Source organism: Lonchura striata, chromosome 1 (assembly GCF_050655825.1).
Source record: "Lonchura striata isolate lonStrDom1 chromosome 1, ASM5065582v1, whole genome shotgun sequence".
Classification (NCBI taxonomy): Eukaryota; Metazoa; Chordata; class Aves; order Passeriformes; family Estrildidae; genus Lonchura; species Lonchura striata.
Window position 1 is genome coordinate 47443595 of NC_140703.1, and position 20629 is coordinate 47464223.

At 37.0% G+C, this 20629-nt stretch overlaps 1 long non-coding RNA gene across 1 annotated transcript in view; it reads left to right on the plus strand.

Annotated features, from left to right (window-relative positions):
- Positions 1-3519: 3519 nt before the first annotated feature.
- The window catches only part of LOC146768654 (uncharacterized), a 31708-nt gene continuing 14598 nt past the window's right edge, over positions 3520-20629 (plus strand). Inside the window, exon 1 of the long non-coding RNA XR_014954195.1 lies at positions 3520-7484. This is a non-coding gene — a long non-coding RNA (uncharacterized LOC146768654). The remainder of the gene's footprint in view (positions 7485-20629) is intronic.

Here is a 20629-nt window from a genome sequence, read left to right on the forward strand (position 1 = left end):
AAAATTACATAAATACTGAAGGTCAATTTCTTAAAAAATAAAAAACCATATTTTTATTTACAAAGAGGAGAGATTAAACAATAAAGGAGGAAAAAGAATTTAGCTTTGTATCCTTGTGAATCCATTATAACTATATGTTTTCTAGGTTTTAATAGACTACAGTTGCCATACTATAGGATGGTCCCCAAAACACCCTAAAGAAAACAAGTTGTACTGAAGTAATTTCTTCAGAGTTTGATCATACTTACTGCTGAGTAGTTCATTGCAAGCCTCTAGCCAACTTATCTTCTCTTGTTGAAGGTCCTAATTGAGACATTGTTTTCTATCAGTGGGAAAAATTGCAGGAGAAGGCAGGTTAGGGAGGCCAATGAAGATGGACAAAGAAAGAAGGAGATTTTTGGGAGTTACTAATCCATCTGGAATTTGAAGGTATTGAAACACAAACCTAGATTTGAAAGCTGCAAGGATCTTATAAAGTCCTGCTTTCCACATATAGTGACAGATATCCAATCAAGAGGGCTTTTTGATGTTACTTGAGCATGCTGTGCACATAATGCCATGACAAACCAGGGAGATATAGGTAGTGTGCAGGATATTAAGAGGCTCTGCATTACTTTCAATAAAAGGTAAGTAGGTCTTATTTTTCTATATCTATTTTTTTAAATTGTAATTTATTATTATTTTTAATGGCTGTGAAGATAATTCTATGTCTGAAAAAAAGTGAGTAAGAGACCAGCATTATGCAAATGAACGTGTCTGTATTGGCACAAAAGAACTACAAAAATCTGAACGGTGAATTGGAGTTGTTTTAACAGAACAATGAAAGATGAATGACTATATATCAGGTTTTAATGAATACCTGAGTGAGGAGGCATATGAAAAACACCATGAGCAAAATTTAGAACAAAGGATTTTCTCAATAGGATATTAGTGATAAAAACTCTCCTGTTCAAAAATGAGACAGAGATGAAGCTTCATATTCAGCAGAACACAATATTGCCAATATGGACATCAAACCTTTTGTTTTTCGATTCCAACCCATAAAACTTTACATTCCAGTTGAGTAATAAAACCAGACTTGTTTTGAAAAGCTGTCCTCTGCCTTATCATAAATCTTTTGCTTGTATTGGTCCCAGAGTAACAAAGTTTGTAGTAAAAGTTTTAAGTACTTTTGGAATTGCTATTACAACCACAGTGAGAAGACATGATATACAGAAAAAAAATCCCACTCTCTGAAAAATGGAGATGGGTGTGTTTCTACACATCAGATATGGAGTTAAGTTTTCATTAATTTGAAGTAGAATTTTAGTCAGAACATTGGCTATGCCTATGCTTTCAGAAAATTTATTTAGTCATGTGCTTGGTCTAAGTAATGCATAAACCTATGCCCTAGATTTTAAGTTACTCAAACCCACCCAGTCAGGGTTGATATTTGCAATTTGCCAACTGGAAATAGGTGATGACTTATGCTGAGTCTTTGGCCAAGATTGGCATTTGTTTTGGAAAATGTTAAATGACACATGACCTTTTTACATGAGAAACTATTTTAATGACATAAATCAGCAGTTCCAATGACAGTCTCAATGTGAACATTCCCTACCACTTTAAAATAATTAGTACATAACTAGACCCTTCACATGCAAAAAAATCTGAGACCTGGAAGTGTGTGTAAATAGCAGAGATCAGACAGAATGAGTTGTGTCGATCTGCTCTGCACTGGTGCAGATTTATCTTGAATATTGTGTTCAGTTTGGGATAGAACAAAATAAAAAGTACATTAAGTTCTTAGAAGGCATCCAAAGGAGTGTCACAGGGACAGTGAAGGGTCTGGAGGGAAAGCTTTATGAAGAGCTGCTGTGGTCAGTTGGTTTCTTCAGCCTGGGGAAGTGGAGACTGAGAAGAGGCTTCATTGCAGCCTAAAACATCCTTGTGAGGGATAGATGAGGGGCACTTCACTCTTGTGATCAGTGACAGGACTTGAAGAAATGGCATGAAGCTGAGCCAGAGGAGTTTTAGGCTGGATATTAGAAAAAGGTTCTTCACCCAGAAGAAGGGCACTGGAAAAGACTCCCCAGGGAAGTGGTCACAGCACCAAGCCTGACAGAGTGCAAGAAGTATTCGGACAATACTATGGTGTGACTCTTGGGGATAGTCCTGCGTAGGGCCAGCAATTTGACTTGATGATCCTGCTGGGTCCCTTTCAACTCAGCATGCTCTGTGATTCTATGAAACCTCTGAAAGGTAGATTCATTCTAGATGATCGTCTCAGAGCCAATCTAGAATAAAAGAGAAATGAGTAGTTGTTCAACTAATACAAGTTAATAGTATTTTAGTTTTACCTACAAAGAAAAACACCCCGTAGAATATTTCATCCACTACCATGGATTTACACACTCATACAAGGATTTAAATCAGTTCTAAGCTCTCCAGTTCTCATACTGGGTGAAAAAAAATTGTGATTTTTTTTTTTTTCTATTAATTTGAAGATAAATTTGTTGGGGTTTTATTGTTACAGCTAGTGTGAAATAGAGCTAAGCTTACTATTTCCAGCAGAGACAGGTTGGAGATTGGAGACTAGAATCCGCATCAGTCCTATAAAGGATCATGATGCTCATTAAGCAAAATTCCTGTGGTGTGGGCTTCAGCTTTCCTTTCCACCAGATACTGACGAGATTACTAAGAAACTATTCCAGTGCTTGGGTTATGTTTTTTGCTGGTAGAGAAGACATTAAATCTCAACATACAACTATATTCTGTAGTGATTATAAGCAAACTGGAAATGAACATCTGTTCTGAGAATGTGCTGTTCAACAGCAAAGAGGCTGGGTCTTACAGATGATGCACTGTGGTTATGCTAAAGATACTCAGACATCAGTTCTGAATTAAGTGTAGAGAAGAATCTGTGTGGTAAATATCATGCCTATAAAATTTTGGAATTAAAAAACCCACAATAACAAGAAAGTGTCTTAGAAATCACATGGCTTTTTCCTTCCACATCTTTTTACATTCTCCACAATATCCAAGATGTTTTCTGTATTGTGTTTAATTTCATAGGAAACAGACTGATGGACTTTACTTAAAAGTTTTCTTGAGGATCCATAAAGATAAAAAAATAAAGGTTTATCCTTTAGCAAGGACTTAAACTAAAATGCATTATTAGATACAATGCTATAGTTTCACATAATATTGTCTCAGCATCTTTCTTCCTACATCCCTTGCACCTGTTTCTCCTGTGTATTCATAAATCTGCTGCTTCAGCATAGAGTTTTTAAACCTCTAAAAATCTGTTGAGATTGCTGGTTTAGCAAGCTGAGGAAATAACAATAGAGCTTTAAAAATATTTTTGATTCATTAGATTCTGTACATCATTTTGATTTTTATGTGATTGCAGAGTATGCTAAAAATGCACAGATTCTATTTTCTCATAATCCTCATTCACGGATTTCTTGCATTTGAAACTGTCTTCATCCTCAAAACTACCCATTTGTGTCCCCTGAGGAATGTTCAATCCCCAAGGACCGTAGGACCCTTGGGTCTTAAAGGACCTTTGTCCTTAAATCCCCATAGAATCAAGAAACCCTGGAGGCAAAAGTTTTCCTAGAGATCTGAAGAGAGGGCAGGGTGATTCTATACATCTGACCAGTGGAATAATAACATATTGCTTAATAAGCCTTTCACACTGGGACAAGCTGCAGGAGCTGCAGGTGCTTCAGGGTCTTAGATCTGCAAAAGCCAGATTTGTTAAAACTTCATCTGCTGAACCTGCTTTTTCTATCATAAGATTAATTGCTTCAACTAAACACAGTGAAACAGAGCACAGCTTGTTTGAAAGTTAATATTTACAGATTTTAAACTAAACAGAATTGCTATGCTGATAATTCATTTTTATATTTTTAATGTCTGTAAAATGAAGAAACATAAATGTTCTTTTTTACACTGAAAATTAGAATGAAAGAATTTTGTTTCATCTGTGCACAAGGTACAGAACAGCATAAACCAGTCCAAAGTGTATATAAACCCCATTTTCCCATGACGCTTTATCAGACCCTCTATGCTCAACTCTCTATTCTCTCTGCTATAATGAACATGGGATATTTTTATCCAGTTATTTCTCTCCTGCTATCAAAAGCAGCATTTCCCCTGCCATCCCTCCCCATATCAGCCCCTTGTCTTTTGTTTACCACAGAGCAGTTGAACACTGCTAGTGAAACCTAGGTAGGGATTCCAGTTCAGATTAAGCTGTCTAAATGTCTGTGACGATATATTAGTCACATGGACCCTGGAATCTTGGCCACATTCTAGTCAAAGCACAATACAGAAAAGAAGCCTGTGGAATGAGTATGGTGACAAGCACCAGGTGTGTGACTCAGCAACTTAAATACACTGCCCTGGGTTAGGACATCCAAGACATCCCTGCTGTGCTGTCAGGCATGACACAAGATGCAGAGAGAATTTGCATGCTTTTGGAGTGTCAGCTGTATGCCACAGAGGATCAGAGGACAACTTTGGGCATTTAGGTTTGATTCTCATTCTTTATACTGTGATGATTTTTTTTGTTTGACTGTTTTGTTCTGTTTTGCTTTCCCACTAGGCCTGTGTTCTGTCTCACAGGCATGTGCATTAGCAGGTTTAGGGAGCTGGGTGGATGTAAAGCAAGGGCACTACAATCTCTCCCAGAAAAGGTGTAAATAAGTGGGGGAGCTCATGCTCACAGGAAAGGAGGATGTGCTTCTTCATGCCCTATGAAGTGTGAAACTCTAGGTATATGTGGGAATTAGAATGTTTTGGTATTAGTAATAAAAAGGTGCTTAAAATTGTATAGGGGCTTAACTGACATTTTTTGCAGTATGCAGTGTATGGCTGCTATTGATCTTGAACTCTTTGACAGCTGATGTCATTAAAAAATCAATAAGCTACTTTAATGCCTGATTTGATTTAAAACAGGTGCAACAAAGTTTGCCTCTGTGACACACTCCAGCAAAATCTCTGTAGATCACCAAAACCATTGGCCAAGCCAATAGAGTGCTACAACTTGGCAGATACTATTAAGAGCAGACTTCAGTTTTGTAAATCTAACATTTTTTGTGTCCTTAAAACACTGTAACACAACCATTCACATAATCATAGAAAAATGTAATCTGAAATAGATCTCTGAAGGTCACCTAATCCAACATTTCACTCTTGTAGATCTACCCTCAAAATTGGTGTCAAACTGTTCAGGACTTTAAGCAAAGAATTTCTTAGGATGGAGATTCCATAAATTCTTTGGACAACTTGTATCAGTGTTTAGCAACCCTTATTGTTAAGTAAAGCTTCATTGTTGCTTCTGTAATTTTCCATGCTGGAGCTTGTGACTGTGTGGTTTCTTCTGCAAGTCTATAATAAGAGTAGAAGAGTATGGCTGTCTTCTGAATAATCTCTCTTTAGATAGTGGAAAACTCTAAATACTCAAATGGAGCCTTCCCTTCCCTTCCCTTCCCTTCCCTTCCCTTCCCTTCCCTTCCCTTCCCTTCCCTTCCCTTCCCTTCCCTTCCCTTCCCTTCCCTTCCCTTCCCTTCCCTTCCCTTCCCTTCCCTTCCCTTCCCTTCCCTTCCCTTCCCTTCCCTTCCCTTCCCTTCCCTTCCCTTTTTTTGCCTTTTTACCTTTTCCTTATTTCCTTTTTTCTTTTCCCTTTTTTTCCCCACTTTTTTTACTTTTTTTGCTTTTTTACTCTCTCCATTCCTCAATGGAAAAACAGACCTTAACTTCTTGTGCCCTGGATCCTTCACCTCTTTTCCATATGGAGCAAGCCAAAACTGCAACAAGACTGACAGAATATATTAATTTTTCTTATTTTCTTATTCTTATGGATGAAGTTTTCTTATTTCAGTGCTATATTCATTATTTCAACGAAGCTTTTAGTATAAATCCTTGCATAATCTCTTTCTCCCTTTTCTCCAAAATACTGTGAAGAAGTTTGGCAGTCTGTCTTTGACTCAGATACAATAAGGGATTTGACCCCTACAAAGGCTAAGAAGTATAAAGAATGGATTATTTGATTTTTGAGTGACAGTATTAAACAATATATTATAGTATGTTGAATAGAAGAATCTGAAGGCTAAAAGGTCTACTTCAAAAATAATTTACTTCATTGTTTTAAAGTCAAGGTTAATGTGATCTTGATGCATTAAAATTATTTCTTTTTAGTGAATATAATAATTTATGAATATAATTTTAAAACAAGAAGATTAAAACAATTTTTAAGTCACGGATTTGTACAAAAGAGTACAAACCTCAGAAAGTGTATGTAAAAAAAAGCTATTATATTGAAAATGGTAGATTCCCCTGCCTCTTCCAACACTTGAACATTATGTATCCTTTTAGTTATGTCTATCTAAAATACTGTGAGTGCCATTTATCATAAAATGATGTGTCTTCCAAATAAGAATGACCCTCTGCAGAAAAAGATCACATTATGTATTGATACCACATTAGAAGGATCTGTCTCCAAGCTGTCAGGAAAAATAATAAACCAGCTAATGCAGTAGACTTTCAGCATTATTAGCTTTGAGTACAAATGTTAAGGACACTTCAGCTTTGTAAGTAAAGGAATTATCCTTTTTTTTTTTTTTTTTTTTTATTGTTTTTTCTAAAATAGAAAATTGAAGGAAATAATAATCTAATCAATGTAGATTAGACCAGAGAATTATGCTGGAGTAAACTACTTCTTTGCATTCAAAGGTAAATTCAACAAATATACCAGTTAGTAGTTCTATAACTTTAGCAGGTATTTTAAGCTGAGTTGACAATTTTATTAACATTGCAAAAAAACAAAAGTCCAATACTTTTAAGGCACTGAGTAACTCCATTTCTCACTGAAGTCAGCAGGAGGTGACACTCAAAACATTTACAAATTCCATTTCTAATACAAAGGTAGCGACATGTACCCCTAAAAAAAACATTATTTTTATATCTATAACCACAGAAATTTCATGTAAGTTCCACATAATTCTGTTTTAAGGTTTGAATGAATGCATGTAAATCATAAATTTGCTTGTTTGGATCTGATTCTGGTTTAAAAAAAATCCCTTTCTTTAATTCTAGGTTAAAGCTTAACTCTCCAATAATCATGCTAAGCCAGTCAATAACATTAATTCTTGGATCAGATTCACTGATACTCCACAGCAAATTTGTAATGGTTCAGTGCAAAGAAGTCATAAAGCTGATTCATTAAGTTCCTGAGGATTCCCTATGGAACTGCTGTAATGGTGTATATTTTGGGCTTGTGCCCAGAGAAGTTTCCCTCATAAAATGGGGTTAGTCAAAGATCTCTTGCTGCCAGAATAAGCCTATAGGCTGTGAGCAAAAGCACAAAAATAACCTTAACGTGGGTGACATTACAGTCATGACTGGGCTGAACTACAGCCAAATCTCTTCTGAGAAAATGAGACAAGCATTCAGTTACCCCTCAGGCTCAGCAAAACAGGGTTAGCAGATCCTGTCACGTAAGTAGATGTGATCATTTTATGTATTCTTTTAAATTATGTGGAAACTTAAAAAAATTGAAATAGCAAAACATGCTTGTCATGATGAATCTAAGATTTAATTTATAAAATTTTAATAAGGTATCCAAAAGCTTAATAGTGCAATAGCTGCTGCTTGTACTTTATCCTCAAAACTAAAAGATCTGTATATTCATTAATTAATATCTTAAAGAACAATCTTATTTTTAATTTGAAATATAAGTATAAAGGTCTTATCACTTCTTTTGGCTTCATTGATTTACATTTTCACTTCATAGATTTCAAAGAGCTTTTTACCTGACTTCATTTCCTTCTATGTCCTTCAATATTTTCATTAGCAGATCTGAGAACATTAGTCTGGTGGGTTTTATTTTCCTTTATCCAGTGCTTTCACTTTTTAATGTTATTTTTCATTTGCTTGGATTTTTGTCTTATGTCACAGTTCAGACTGTCCAAAGTTTATTGAATTATGACTATATTTTTAGCTTTTTTTTCCTAATTTATGTATCGTTTCTACTCCTAACATTTTATACACATGCGCAAAAATTTACAGACAAACATAAACATAGAAATAAATTTATAATAATTTCTATAGATTTGAATTAGATCCTACTTGTCATATATATGAGATGGCAGACTCACTCTGACTATCTTTATTTCTGTTATACATCTAAGCTAAAACTATAAATTCCATCTGTAATAATGGAGAAAGGTAAACACTTCCACAAAATTACTGTTCAATTTAAGTCAAATTGTCAAGGAATAATACTCAATACAAACAAAAATCAGGTTTTTAAAGTATTGTTAATTTCCCTCATTGGCAAAATTAGCCTTGTGATTAATTTTCCCAATTTACAAGGTATGTATTTATATTTGACAAGAATTTTTCCTTCTGAACTGGAATGCATTCACTTTTTTTCCTTAATAGAACAGCTCATACAAGTTCCTTGCTCTCAGCTGAGAGTCCGGAAATTTCTTGTGAGTAAAGGAATATTTTATTGCTTTGAAGTGTTGTTTGCAATTGGTGACTGATGCTTCTTTTTATGAATTTTTGGTTGTTTGCTTTTTCTTTTGTTGGTTTTTTTTTGTTTTGTTTTGTTTTGTTTTTGTTTTTGTTTTTCCCAGATGTTAAACTGGATTTTGATTCAGCTTTCACTGGCCTATACTTTGAATGAAAGTTCTAATTACTGTGAATTTTAAAAACCCTTCTGGTGTGTCAGTTTGAAAGATATGAAGCACAGAAAAAGTGTTATCATCTTCCTTGTTTCTTGTTCTTTTCAAAAGGGAGGTTGTTTAAGAGAGGAGAAACTAAAGTATTCAAAGTAGCTTTGGTGGCGTAGTCGATATCAACAACCAAGTACATGGAAGAGTTGTGCTGCCAAATCAGATGTTTTGTTTTTAGAATACTGTAAAATCTGCTGATAATGTTGCATAGTATTGATAATACTTTGGGGAACTGGAAAGTTCCACTAACCATGCAAATTTGTACAGAGATCATGCCACTAGATCAAACCATTGAGTCAATAGCCCAACAGTATGAGGTTGCTGCAAATATGAAGAGGATTACAATCAAATGACCATATGTCTAAACTTGAAAAATAAATTTATTTTTAATACTGGATAATTGATACTTTAATACTAGATATTTTTTAAAACTGCAACTTGTCCACATTAACACAACCAGGCTTGCTATTTTATTTGTTAAACAAGAGATGAAGGTTGTGTCCTTGAGACAGAGATGTCCAGCCTCAGAGCAGCAAGGGGCTCCAAGCTCAGCCTCTTGTTTTTCTCTTGAAGGACTGTGAATAGGTAATTTTTAGGAATTGGAGCATGAAATGGAGAAGAAGCAAACAATTTTCTTGTTTATTAACTAATGATATATGTAATCCTCTGGGACAAATAATGGTATATCTTTTCCTCTGAAAATGTGTAAAATGTTGAAATATCCCAGATAAAATAATATTGGCAAAAACAAAACCTATCTGCCCTTTTTACTTTTTCTGTTCAGAAATGTGGAACAAACTTGGAACTGCAGTGGTATGGCTTTTCACTGTACTGTGGCTACATTGTTCTGTATCTTGTCAGTATCGTGTATTTCATTAAATTACATTAATCCCTGTTTCTGAGCCATTCTGTTGGGTTCTACTAGATAATTTCTCAATTTATCCCTATAAAAACTGGACTAGTACACATTTTCATTACCTTGGAAAGAAATTTGATTTTGAATCAGAAATAACTGATCTTGAATTTGGTAAGACTCCTTGATTGTAGAAAGAACTCCCCCTTATGTCCAAATGTAAACTGGTCTCTACCTGACAGTGATGAAGGCAGGGATTTTCCCTTTTTGTCCTCTCACAGTTGTGATATAGTGTTATTAAATCTTAGTTAAAAGTGGTTTTACTCTGAAATGGATGAAATTCAGACGTCCCTTCTGCTTTTGGTAATGTTGTTTCATAATTATTCAATTAAGGTTTCTTGCAACTGTTGAGGAATGCATTCAGTGCCGGTAGCTCACGGTGCAGCTGCAGTTTGAGGTGCAGGCTGAGCTCAGGGTGTGGGAGCCCCAGCCAAGAGGCCATGAGCTGCTGTCCCTTTGCAGGACAGAGGGCACAGGGTCCTGTGGCCCAGCCAGGTGACCGGGGACTCAGGGACACGGCAGGAGCCGAGCACTCAGCTGGAAGACCCCAGACTGTACCCTGCACAGACTGTGAGGGTTTGAAAGCCTAGGGAGCCCTTTGTTCAGGGTCTGTCCTCAGGGGCAGCAGCTTGGCCTGTTATTCTGTGATTGAACCATGATTAAATTATTTTAGGGATCCAGATGTCTGAGATTCTGCTGTGGAAATCCAAGGGTTGAACCGGTATGGAGACCAGGTCTGACTGTGTGACAGTGGGGTGCGTAGGACATCTCCCTGGAGCTGCCCATGGTCTGTGGTCCCAGCCAGAGTCTCAGATGGTGGGAGTGTGGCAGCCAGAGTAGCTTCTGGATGGTCTGACAGGGAACTTTCCTTTTATACTGTCATATAAAATTACAGTGGGCTTTTATGACCCACATAATTTACAATCTACATGCTTTCTTTTTTTGTGAATCTTGACAGGCAGAAATAGGTTTTCCAACCCAACACAATGAATCTGCTGGTGGAGTTGGTTTGTTCCCATTCTATATAGATGCTTTCAGACTGTACTATTTATTACTAAATATGTGAGCTGGTCTAGGATCCTTCTTATTTTCACTTCATTTATAAACTGTAAGCCAATCTGCAGATCCCCTGCTCTTTGAGGTAAAATGCTTCCTGCTAATCCTTTTGGTGGTCTTCTTTCACATGGTAGTGGATTTGTTATGATATTTTCCAATGAACTTTTATAGAATGACAGGCACCATCTGAACAACTGCAATAATTTTTAGGGAAATTAAAGTTTGAGTTGATATTAACTTTATTAACATTTAACATTTAATATTAGCATTTAATTAAGCTTTCTTTTTTTTAAACTGTGTTGAAAGAGGGAAGGGAGCAAAGTCAGGCCACTGTTTTTAACTTGCAAATAGCAGTTAGATACCTCCTGTAGTTCAAGAAAAAGGAGCTGGTATTTTGAAGACAGTGTGCCTTTGAATAAAGGAGCAATTGCAATTTTGCTGATTGTACCTCACAGGTAAGTTCGGTGCTTGGAAGCCAGAGCTGTCTTGCTAATGTGAAACTAGGTAACATTTGTCATGGTATCTCTCATTCTAGTTCAATTTGTTGTAGTTAGTGTTATACATCACCATAGGTGATTTTGAGCTAAAAAGTAATGCATAATATTTTGAAATTATTTGGGAAAGGATTTTACAGTAAAAACATGTTTTCTTTTGTCATACAATGTTAGACAATATGAAAATTTGAAGTACATTAATGATGAAAAACCAGCTTTATATTTCCTGCCTCTCAGGCATTCACTGGTTTTCCAGGTAGAGAAGAGCCTTAGGCTACCTTAAAGGAATATTTGCTTCAGGCATTTATCATGTTATTGTCTTCTGTTTGACAGTGAACCATACAAAGCCTGAATGTCCTGAAAAGAATAAATATTGTAGCTATTTACAATTTTAATATCTTTTCTTTTGCATTTGGAAGTCATCACTGAATATATTATAGGTTGTGAACTGAAAAGCAGTGACTAAAGCAAATAGAAGTAAAACCAAAATATAAAGTCCAGTTTTTCACCTAAACTTTTCTGGAACTAAACACTCAGGCAATCATAAATGAAATCATTAACAGATTTTCTACTCTGAAAATGACAGAAAGATAAAATTAATGGCAAAACTGTTCCTTAAGAATGCTGAGACAAGCAGGAAAATTTACTGAGATATTTCCTTCCTAAAAATATTTATTAGAAGACATATATTTATATATACAAAGCAATAACAAAACAAATTAGAAAAAATTATATGACCTGGGCATTTTGAATTAGACTTGAAAGCTGATTGCTGATTATTTCTCAGAGAGAAAAGCAAAATCACTATTACATATGAATTGGATAATGTGTGCTACATTATTTTGCTCTGTTATCTTAAAAAGGGAAGGAAAAAGACTTCAAATTTGAGAAGGGAGGAACATCCTTTACATTTTCAGTCAATATGAATGTAAATGACCTGCTTTGCTGGATGCTATGACATGGTAAAGCTCTCTGTTTTTTTTAAATTAAACATAATTTCAAATACAGTGCACCATTTTGAATATAATTACAAAACTGGGGAATGTAGGTTTGAAAAAATAGAATAATCTTTAAACACAAGAGGATTATTTGGTTGTGCTGTCAAGGGAACTCAAAAAGTAAATGGCTGTAAAGAAAAAAATAAATGTAGATGTATTTAACTAAAAGATTCATCTCTTGGGATAGTAAAGGAATACCTGCTTTTTTTAGGATTATTTAGCATATTGCATTTTAGGAAAATAAATTAGGAAAACAAAGAGGGTTTTTTTTGTTTACTTGTTATTTTCTAAATTGAGAGATAAGCTAAGACAGAAAAATAATGCAAACCCACAAATTAAAAAGAATTACTTATTACAATAAAGATAAAAATCCTGAATGATATAGTATCTTTATTTGAAGCATTGGTATTCAATCTAAAGAGAAACTGTGAAGAACTTAAAAATTAAAAGAGAATAAGAGGTGACAGTTTGCTGGACATTTGACTATGAATCTGCAGTCAAGCGTACACCACACAAACAGTAATGTTCCTCATAAAACTAGTAATGATAAATTCTTTTGCATACAACATTTTGTTACCATGCAGTGAAAATCCACAGCTAAAAATACTGCTGAGAATCCTATGACTGTTGCAAACAGAATAATAGTGATGAATCAAAAGGAACCAATAAATAAATTGAAAAATGGTCATTAATTTCTGCAGAGTTATAATTGAGTGCAAGCAGGAAGGAGACATGAATAGCCCAATATTTATAATTAATTAAGGTTACTGATTTATACTTCTTCCATGATTCCATTAAAGTCTAACACCAAGTTTTGCTCTACAAAGACATGATTACCATATCAAACAGCTTAATGGTGAAGAAGCTAGTTATTGTTTACACACCAGATAGATGATGGAAGAAGAGAAACTTCCAGAAGGGAAGTCACTTAATTAGTGTCTTCTTAATGATAAGATACATTTCTGAAAATAATGATATTGCATTTAAAAAAAAAGATGGTGCAGAAATCTTTTATGACTGGTAGTGTCTTTAAAGTGATAAAGACTCTAAAAGATAACTGCAGCATATATTTGCAGATTCTCTATACAGACTGCTCAAAATTCCAATAACAGGAGGTAAGGAAGAGAAATGGAATATTATTAGTAAGATGAAATGAATGAATGATTAGATTATTATCATACAAATGGCTAGGTATCTCTATAATACTTGTAGGTACTTTTAAAAACTCAATACTTCATATCCAATCAGTATTTCAAATATTAATCAGAGAAAGGACCTGTAACTGATTCCCTTTCACTCAAGAAGGCTCATTACAGAGCTTGATTGTAATATTAGAATTGCCACTGAGATGTACCAGACTAAAATCTGAAGTGGCTTGTCTGCTAGAGCAAGAAATCAAAGCTTGTGACTTCATTAATTCATGTTATTAATTTTTTGTTCTAATTGCAAGTGGTTTTGCACTAGAAATATAAACATGTGAGGGAATATTTTAATGTTAGAAGTAGATTTCTTAAAAATATGTTCCCTCTCAAGTGATTTAAACATTGTAAAGATTTTAACAAATATTTAAAGTAATTAACTATTTGCTATGAAGTCAACTTATTATTTTGGAAACTTAGTAAAAGAGGCTAAGGATTGCTGGCTCAAAACATTTTGGGTGCATTTGTGGGGGAAGGTCAAGTTGGGCCTTGCTCTGGTGAGGTGGTGCTCTGTTCTGCACACCCCAGCTACCCAGGCCTGTACCCCATCCCTGTAGTGGCCACCAATCCCTGGCACACCGGAGGCAATACTCCACACCTGCCTCTGGAGCCCCTACCTCAGCTCCTGAGTGCCCAAATGACCACAAGTCCCACCTAGGGGCAGCACCTCTGGAAGCCAAAGGGTTACTTAAGCCAAAGCATGAAGTGAACAGGTCTTCATCTCACCTCCTCATGGAATTTCTGTCAGTAAAACATTGGAACCAGGAGTGGTATTTGTGCTTGTTCTTCACTATATCTTTTCTCTCTTTCTTCTAATTCCCTCTTCTCAGAGTTTTGGGAAACATAAAATTGGACTTGATGGCTTGAAGTTTGCTAAGTCCGGTGTGCCAAATTAATGCTTTGTAAAATTCTTTACGGTGAATGAATGTTGCTCTAAACTTTTGCCAAGGTTCTGTAATGTTCTGAAGTTGCCAGTAAAGTTTTGTGTTGTTTTGACCTTTTGAGAATATCTTGTCTGTATTTCTCCTGTTCATCTAACTCAGTGTACATAAAAAACCATAAGCCTTTTTAAGAGGCTTGTTCAAGTGAGGTTTTGAGGCCTTACAGCCATTATTGGCACAAGACCAGAAAACTGGTGGGTTTATGCTATATTTTATGTGAATTTTGTTCAATTTTTTACACAATATAAGGATTATATACAGATTCCGATAAATACAGAAGATTCCACTCTCCTTGTCAAATGCCATAATAGCAACGGCACAGATAATTTTCTTTTTAGCTTCTTTCATCCCAGCTTCAATTCTTTTTCAGAGTAATGTCTCATCTGAATAGGAAGACTAGACAACTGTTTACATAAGAAATTCTTTTTGCTATAACTTCAAGGCTGGCACACCGGGTAGGGCTGGGATGGAATTAGCTTTCCCCACAGCAATGCTTGTATGAGCACAGCTCATACAGCGTCAAGATGATCTCTCCTGTCACTCCTCACCCCTGCCAAGAGGCTGGGGGTGAGCAAGAGCTAGGGAGAAGCCATACCCAAGACTGCTGACCCAAACTGGCTAAAAAGCTTATTCCATGGCAGGTGATGTTTTCTGAAAGAAAAGCTAAGTGAAAAGAGGAGGAAGGAGGTGTTTGTAATTAAGCTGTTCATATTCAAAAGCCACTGCTGCAGATCCTGAGGACTTACTTCCTAAGAAGTGACTGGGCATCAACTGCTTTATTTTTATGCACAAGTTTTCCTTTTTTTTTTTTTTTTTTTTTTTCTTTTTTCTCCTGTCCTGCAGAGGAGGGGAGTCATAAAGTGGATTTGTGGACATCTGGGTGGCGATCCAAGATCAGCCCACCATAGTCACTTTTTGGTGACTGAGGTGGGACACTTGAAAATTTGAGAGGAGGACAGTAATTGAGAGAGGTAACAGGAACAGTGTGGATCAGCCATTGCCAATGACAGAATAATTGGGTTTTTCTGTGCTTGTGTGCAATAATGATGAAGAGGCAAAGGGTAAAATGAGTGCAACTAGTCACTCTTTGTTGGTGCTATGATGTTATTTTGACTTAGGCGTAGGAAACTATTTTTGCTAAATATATATAATTTCCATGGCAAGGTTTTTGGTATTGCAGAGGCTACAAGAGTGAATTTTGTGAAAAGACATCAGAAGCTGCTTCCATGTCAGGGAAGTCCATCTGACTCCAAGACAGCACCACTGCTGGGAAAAGATAAGCCCATCTACAGTGCTGGTATAGTGCTGGGACAGTATATTTAGGAAGGGTAAAAAGCAGGGGAGAGGAGTGATAAAATTTGAAATAGTTCTGCTAACCCCAAGATCAGGGAAGAAGTTTGGGAAGAGATGCTACAACAGTTAGAGCAGATACTCCCCTGCAGCTCGTGGAGCAGCCCATGATGAGGCAGGCACTTCACCTGCCACCCATGGAGGTCCATGGTGGAGCAGATACTCATCTGCAGCCCATGGACGATCACACACGGGAGCAGATGTGTGTGCCCAAAGGAAAAAGTGATCCCATGGAGATCTCACACCAGAGCACCTTTTCATTTAGGACCTGGGAGCCCAGTGAGAACTCACATTGGAACAGTCTGTTCCTGAAGGACTCTACCCCATGGAAAGAACACATGTTGGCATGCTTCATGAAGAATGACATAGTGTGGGAAGGATTTATGTTGGCAAAGTTTGTGGAGAACTGTCTCCCATAGGTGGGATGCCATTCTGGAGCAGAGTAAGGATGTGAAGAGGAAGAAGCAGCAAAAAAAAAGTGTGATGTGATCATAACCCCCATTCCCAGTCCTTGCCAAAGTGCTCAGGGTGGAGGTAGATGAGTCAGGAGTGAAGATGATACTGGTAAGATGGGGGTGGAGGGAATTTGGGTTTTGTTTTGTTCTTATTTCTCACTGTCTAAAATAAAATCATGCTGATTCTATCTTAGCTACTTTACCCCACAGGTTCATATACATATATATATATACACATGTGCATATATATATTTAGATGAGTTGTGATTAGGCAAAGGATGACTGTGCATATGCAAATACTGACAGCACACTTTGCAAAGAAGAGTAAAGGTGCAAGAATACATGAGAAATATACCTTATGTTTTGTGATTTCATGCACTTAACCTTCTTTAAATCAGTTCATAAAAGACTATATGGAAATCTTTGGACTTTTCTGACTCACTGTTTGGATACACCTGCCTTAATCACACCAATGGTTCATGAACAACTGAAAGACCAAACTGCATGACAACTCAATCTACTTTTCACAGTTATTTTAACATGCTAGCAAGTATATTATTCTAATTTTAGTAGATGGATGAGAAATAACAAAAATGTCTACAGCTTTCTACAGAAAAAGTAACAAAAATATGTATGTGTTATAATAATGCTTTCAAGCATTTTTTATGGAGTAGACTATGCAACTGCCATACCATAAGAGTAAAAATTATGTGAAGGAATTAGAAACAAATTGGTGTTAAAAATAGGTATCACAGCTTATATGTCATTGAGAAACAGAAAAAGATTTCAGGTTGTAACTGAGGAAACTAACTGTGGGATACAGGATGCAACTGATGGAATCCATTGTGGGGATTGAATAGTAAGGTGTAAATTCTATGTCATGCCAGAGGCTTACAACAAGCCCATAGTGTTCAGTTCAGGAGAGCCGTAGGGACCATTATTCCCATAAAAATAATTTCTAGGCAATAACTACTGTGCAGCAACAATATCTGAATATTTGGTTTAAAGTTCTATTGTAGAAATTCTTGTTGAAAGACTAAGTATAATTAGCCTGATAGCATACATTTTATGTAGCACCATTTTGAACATCGGTTGAATTTTGGGTTTGCATGACCAGGTTTTGGTAGTAGGGAGATTACAGGGCAACTTCTCTAAGAAGCTTGACAGAAGACTCTGGAATGGACATACTACTGGCCAAGGCTGGGCAACCACAAATGGTGGAAACCACTTTTTTAATAACATATTTATAAAAAAAAAAAATATTGTGCGGTTGTAATTGTGTCCAGAGAAGAGTGGAGTGCGAATATGTGAGACAAAGCCCTGAGAGGAACAGTGAAGAGATGCTCCATGTGCTAAAGCAGACCATGGTAAATCAGCTGTTCCCTGCAGTCCATGGAGGTTCATGGGAAAGCAGAAATCCACTTGTAGCCCTTGGTGGAGACTCATGCCAGAGCAAATGGATGTCTGACAGAGGGCTGTGAACCTGGGGGAAATTGAGAAGGCTCCTGGCAGGGACCTGAAGACCTATGGAGAGAGAAACTCAAACTGCAGCAGGTTTCCTGGTAGGACTTGTGATCAAATAAGGAACCCACACTGGAGCAGCCTGTCCTTGAAGGAGTGCATCCCTGGAAGAGTGACCACATTGCAGAAGTTTGTGAAGAACTGTTGCCCATGGGATGGACTTCAGTTGAAGAAATCCATGGAGGACTGTCTGTGCTGCGAAGGACTCCACACTAGGGCAGGTGAAGGACTTCTCCCTGGGCAGAAGCAGGAGCAACCTGTGATGAGCCAACCAAAACTCCCATTTCTCTTCTCTCTGTGCACTGGGGGAGGAGGTAGAGCTTAGAAAGGAGAGAGGGGTGAGCAGAAGGTGTTTTTAAAATTTATTTTACTTCTCGTTATCCTGCTTTGATTTTGTTAGCAATAAATTTAATTATTATCCCCAATTCAAGTCTGTTTTGCCTGTGATGGTATTTGGTGAATGATCTCTCATGGATCTTATCTCAAACCATGAAGCTTTTGTTACATTTTCCCTCCCCTGTCCTGTTGCAAAGGGGAGTGATAGAGTGACTTCAGTAGGTAGTTGACATCCAGCCTGGGTCAACCCCCTACTAACCTAAAACATTTGAAACTGGATATGAAATCAAAATTTTTATGTGTTTGAGAACAGCAGATGTAAAGTTGTTAGCTGTTTATCACAGTACTGAGTGAATGTCACATAGAATTAACAGCACCTATAATTTATATAATCTGCAGTGCAATATTGCACCTCACTGTAAATTCTTCATTGTTGCCCATGATTTTGTTGCAGTGGATAATGTTGCCTTTTGCTTTTTGTTCAATAGTTGGGATAAGGCTCTATATTTAAAAGAACACTGTAGTCTTGAACTGATGCAGAAAAACCCCAACAAACAAATTAATAAACAAAACTCAAAAATGTTGCTTGCTTCACCTTGCCTTATTCCCTGATTAACTTGAATTTCAATGGATTCATCACATATCAGAGTAGACAAGCATCACAACTGCTGCAGAAAAGTGAAATGTTACAGCCATATTCGTAATATAACAGATTTACAAAGGTAAAGATTTAGCTCACTTTTCTGTCACTGCAAGATTAAAACAGACATTAACTTAGTGGAAGCTCCTGTACTCTTCAGAAATGCTTGTAGGCGCCTCATCATGGACTGCTACTGTTCAGCATTTTGTCAATTCATGATACTTTACTTATAATGTATCAGTCCTAGTATGTCTAGCTGTTACGCTTTAGTGTGCATTGTCAGTAGAAAGATTATTTGGGAATGAAGAATCATTCAGAATGAAGAAACATGTGGTGCATCACCATAAAAAATGAAACTTACTGTTTTTTTCCAAACAAGAACCTGGAAGTTCTCAGCTTGTATAGTCATCCTTATTTCTCTTATCTATCTACTACCACTGAGGCAGACAAAAACAGCTACAGAGAGCATAAGATGGAAAAGATAGGAAAGAAGTAGTCACAGATGAAGCTAATACTTGAAAAGCTTAGTTATCTTAAAAGACAGGCACACTGAATTAAAAAAAAAAAAAACAAACAAACAAACTTTCATCTTTGCTTTTAGAATTAAAATGAGGATTTACATTTTCCTAGTCTCCAAAGGTTATAGCTTCTGAGTCATAGAATCATGGACTTGGTCATCCACATAAGTGCCTTCCAACTCAGTGTATTCTAATTCCTGACTCTCTGCCAGATACCAAAAGTGCCACACCATGTGCCCGAGTCTTGTCCAAATGCTTTTTGAACTCAGATAGCCTGGTGCTGTGACCACTCCCATGAGGAGCTTGTTCCAGGGCTTCTGGGTGAAATACCTTTTCCTGCTATCCAGTCTAAACCTCCTTCGACTCAGCTTTATGCCATTTTTGAGTCCTGTCACTCATCACCAGGGAGAAGAGATGTGTGCCTTCCTCTTCTCATGAGGAAGCTGTAGACTGTGGTGAGGTCTCCCCTCAGTCTCCTCCAGGCTGAACACACCAAGTGGCCTCTGCTGCTCCTCATAAGTCTTCCCCTCCAGACCCTTTACCTTCCTCGACGCCCTCCTTTGGATGCTAATAGCTTAATGTCTTTCTCATATAAACTGCACACAATATTCAAACTTAGGTTGCCTTAGAGCAGAGTAGGACAATCACCTCCTTTGCCCAGCAGGGCATGCTGTGCTTAATGCACCCCAGACTCTAGGCTTTTGATAGCAGAGAGAAAAAAAAGCAGGATAAAATGCAAATGATGTAAAGGCCACTGTCTTTTCCCCTTTATTTATTTCCATACCATTTCAGAAGTAAAAGGGAGGCAGGGAGCAGATGTATTTCAATTTTACCTACAAAGATAGATGTTTCAGTATCTAGTACTCTAGCACCTGAAAATAATGCACAGAAGACAAGAGGGGCAGCAAAGAAAAGAGGGATATCTAAACCACAGTGTTCATGAAAACACATAACAAATAAGAGTATAATTGCTATAAGAAAGGAAAAAAGTGAGTTGTTGAAAGAGACAAAGGAAGTAGCAACAACACAAAGTGAAAGAGGAGATTGTAGTGTGTCATAGCATATGTTGCAGTTGAGACAGTCACAATACATTGAGTATCACCACACAATCTCAGAAAGCACCAACCCAAACAGAGCAATAGCATACCACTTTAGAAGGCTTCAAGCATCAGCCCTTCTTCTTCTGTAGCCCAACCTTTTATACCCCTCATTGTTCATGCATTGAACCTATGTGTCCCCTGTTCCCTTTCATGACTGGTCAGTGCACCTGGGCACTCCAAGTCTCATTGCTTTCAATACTGCTTACCTGCTTTTCACAGCTGTAGCCCGTTAGGGATGAAGCTCGACCGCAGCCCCACTCCCAATTACCACAAACTGTGTGCCAACAGTGGTTCTTGCAGTTAAAAAGACCCTCTGTCAGCATTGGCTGCTTCAAGCTGCAGCTTCATTCTGACTTTCAAGATGCATCAGCCTTAAGGAACT